This window comes from Symphalangus syndactylus, chromosome 11 (genome assembly GCF_028878055.3).
Source record: "Symphalangus syndactylus isolate Jambi chromosome 11, NHGRI_mSymSyn1-v2.1_pri, whole genome shotgun sequence".
In the NCBI taxonomy this organism is placed as follows: domain Eukaryota; kingdom Metazoa; phylum Chordata; class Mammalia; order Primates; family Hylobatidae; genus Symphalangus; species Symphalangus syndactylus.
Window position 1 is genome coordinate 132170734 of NC_072433.2, and position 3423 is coordinate 132174156.

The 3423-nt window shown below is 46.2% G+C and overlaps 1 long non-coding RNA gene across 1 annotated transcript; it reads right to left on the minus strand.

Annotated features, from left to right (window-relative positions):
- Positions 1-1620: 1620 nt before the first annotated feature.
- LOC129457486 (uncharacterized) lies at positions 1621-3137 on the minus strand. The gene is made up of 2 exons (XR_008649268.2): positions 2688-3137; positions 1621-1940 (listed from the first exon to the last, which is right to left on the minus strand). It is a non-coding gene; the product is annotated as an uncharacterized lncRNA (long non-coding RNA).
- Between the last annotated feature and the right edge of the window lie 286 nt (positions 3138-3423).

The following is a 3423-nucleotide window of genomic DNA, read 5'->3' on the forward strand; positions in this document are numbered from 1 at the left end:
GCTCTTGTGCAGAAAGGTGAACTGTGACCTCAGTAGGCGGTGCTCATCTGTCACAGGTGTTTGAGTTTGACAATGTGGGAAAACAGTAGCTGTGTTATTTCTTTGGTTCCCAAGCATACCTGAACAATTATTCTTACTTTTTAAGCCTGTAAGAGCTAAGTTTAACACAGAAATGACAATACCGATAAAACCATGTGACTTTGACGATTGTGGAAATGGGTCAGTGGGTGAATTTAAGTTCTTCTTCCTTATTTAAACCACACTTTAGTTGGATGCTTCAGTCCCCTGTGTACTTTATTAAGAGAGGCAAAGATCCGGTTCTGAATCCGTGCTTGCATGGCTCTGGGCAAACTGGAGGACGCGATTGAAAGATGCAGTTGTTCCAGTTCATGATGGCTCGATTGAACAACGATGGACCTGGACCTGGACCGTGCAGGTACCTGCAGGCCCTATGAGTGGGCCTTGGGAAAATGGAACAAAGCAATTGCATGCTGCATCTGATTGGATTGTGCTCAGTGCCAAGTGTGGTATAGACAGAAGCTAGCGGTGTGTGCAGGGCAGCGTGGCGTGCTGGGAAGGAGCTACCATGCTGTCTTGAGATGTTGCCGGAAGAGCCTCAGTAGCTTCAGACCCTGGCACTGCCACACCAGAGAGTCACTGCGGGGGGCTGTGCGGCTCTCCGTGGTTGGGGTTTTCCTGGCTCAAATGGAGATGACAGTTGTGTTTCAGGTAGGGCATGGCACTGAAAATGCTTGGTATGGGTGGAAGTTGTTCTTTTTACCCCCACATGGTCTTCAATATTGTGCTAGCGCATCTCACAAGACATTTGCTAAAACTGAATTGTATAACTTGCTTTGTGTTCAATGAGGAGGGAGCAGCCACACTGGAGAAAGATTTCAGCCGTGACTACTGTGTGTCACACATGAAATCGTGGCTTAAGGCTGTAGGACTCCATTACACTCTTCCATGCACACGCTACGTTTTCGCATGTATCACGTCATTAGAGGTGATAACAGCTCAGCATTTTTACATTCTCCAAGCTATCGTTATGTGCAAGGCATATGAGCTCCTCCTGGCCCAAAGCCAATATCAGTGTCGGTATGGCCTGAGGGATGCCTGAGAATTTAAACCATGACACTTGAAGCAGGTCTAGGAGAACTACCCTGCAGGGATGGGCTGCAGGTGCAGCCACTTCTGGATTTGCAGGCTCATTCCCCAGTGGGTACCATTGTGGCTCCCTTCTGGTTTCATCTCTTGAATCAATTCTCTCTTCTGCATGGGTATCTGGGTATCCCTTGCAGAGCACACACCTTTTTTTATTTTTTGACATGATTTCAGATGTGCAGAAGAGGAGCACAAAAATCTCAAGATACCCTTCACCCAGAGTCCCCAAAATTAATATTTACCATATTTGTTGCATATCTTTATCTCTCTCTCTCTCTCTCTCTCTCTCTCACACACACACACACACACACACACACACACACACACACACACACACACACACAGAGGAAGTTGCAGACAAGATGTGCCTTTACTATTAAATACTGCTGTGTGCATTTCCTGAAAACAAAGGGATTCTCTTCTTTAACCATAGTACAATTAGCAAAACCAAGGATATGGCATTGACCCAATTCTATTAGCTACAGACCTCATTCAGATTTCTTCAATTGTCCTAAGACTGTTCGAGCCAAAAGAAAATCCCAGATCATGCCTGGCATTCAGTTGTCACATCTCTTTAGTCTCCATTAAGCAGAAAATCTTGAGTCTTTGTCTTTCATGACATTGATGTTTATTTTGTAGAATGTCTCACCATTTCAGGTTGTCTGAATTGTCCTTGTGGTCAGATTCACATCAAGACTTGGGGCAAGAACACCAGGATGTAATGTCCTGATCACATACATCAATCACGGGGCCTGTGGTGTTGATTTAACCTGCTGCTGGTTGTAATACTTCAGTTGTAGTTTTTGTGCTGTAAAGTCACTGTTTCACCTTATGTAGTAAGTTACAAGCATCTTACTAGGAGATCTTTAGTTAATTTTCCAAAGATTTAACGTGGAGTGAGGAACTCGATCGATGTTGAGTTCCTCTGAGAATCCAGCCCAGCAAATCCCAGTAGAGTGCAGACCCGGGCTGTGGGGAAGGCGCAGGAGAAGACCTTCGAGTGGCCTTCAGGCTGGAAGGAACTTCAGCTACTCACCAGGTCTGCCCCCTTTTTGGCAGAAAGAGAAACTGGGATCTAGAGGGGCGTGCCTAGGGTACGAGGCAGAGAAGGGCACAGATGGCCACCTTCACCCTCTTGTGCCCAGGGATGATACAGGTTCCTCACATCACGGTGAATAAGAGAGGACATGCACCCTTCTGCGCACCAACGGAACAAATGCAAACTAGACAGCTCGTGGGCATCTTAGACAGGGCTTTCATCTTTTTCTTTTCCTCCCCCTCCTGATCATCCTCTGGTTCCTATTATTACTTAAGAAAAAAAAACCTGTCTGTCTGTCCGACTGTCTTGCTATTTCCATCTGTGTATCCTTCTCCATAGCTAACCCTTTTTTATTTCTAGTATGAATCTGCGTCTATATCCACATTCCAATCTCTCTTTCTCTTGGTTTTCTTACCTTTCAATGTTAATTGCTAAATAGGAATAGAGTGAACAACAATAAGAGCAAAAATACAATTTCCTTTACCTTCACAATAACATTCATAAAATATTACTGGGAAAACATTAAAAACAGGATGCTTGTTTGAAAGTAGCAGGCAGGAAACACCAAGAAGGTAGAAAAATTCTCTTCATAAGCCCTGTCTGGCCCACTGAGGGTCACCTTTCTAGAGGTCATCCCTGTCCCTACAGTGGCATCTTGTATAGTTTAGGGTACTGGCTGGGTGCCAATCCCGAGTTGAGTGTTGTCCGATGCAGACACCCTTGGCTGATGACCTCAGGCTTGCCTCGGAACCCTGGCTTTATGACCCACCTGTGTGCTATGGTCCAAATGTGTGTGTCTCCCTCAAATTTGAATGTTGAAATTCTCACCCACAATGTGATGCTATCAAGAGGTGACGTCTTCGGGAGGTGAGTGGTTCATGAGGTGCAACCCTCATGCATGGGAATAGTGCCCTTATAAAAGAGCCCCATGGCTGGGCACAGTGGCTCACGCCTGTAATCCTAGCACTTTGGGAGGCCAATGTGGGCGGATCACCTGAGGTCAGGAGTTTTAGACCAGCCTGACCAACATGATGAAACCCCGTCTCTACTAAAAATCCAGAAATGAGCCGGGCATGGTGGCGGGTGCCTGTAATCCCAGCTACTTGGGAGGCAGAGGCAGGAAAATCGCTTGAACCCAGGAGGCAGAGGTTGCAGTGAGTGGAGACCCTGCCATTGCCCTCCAACCAGGGCAGTAAGACTGAAACTCCATCTCCAAAAAT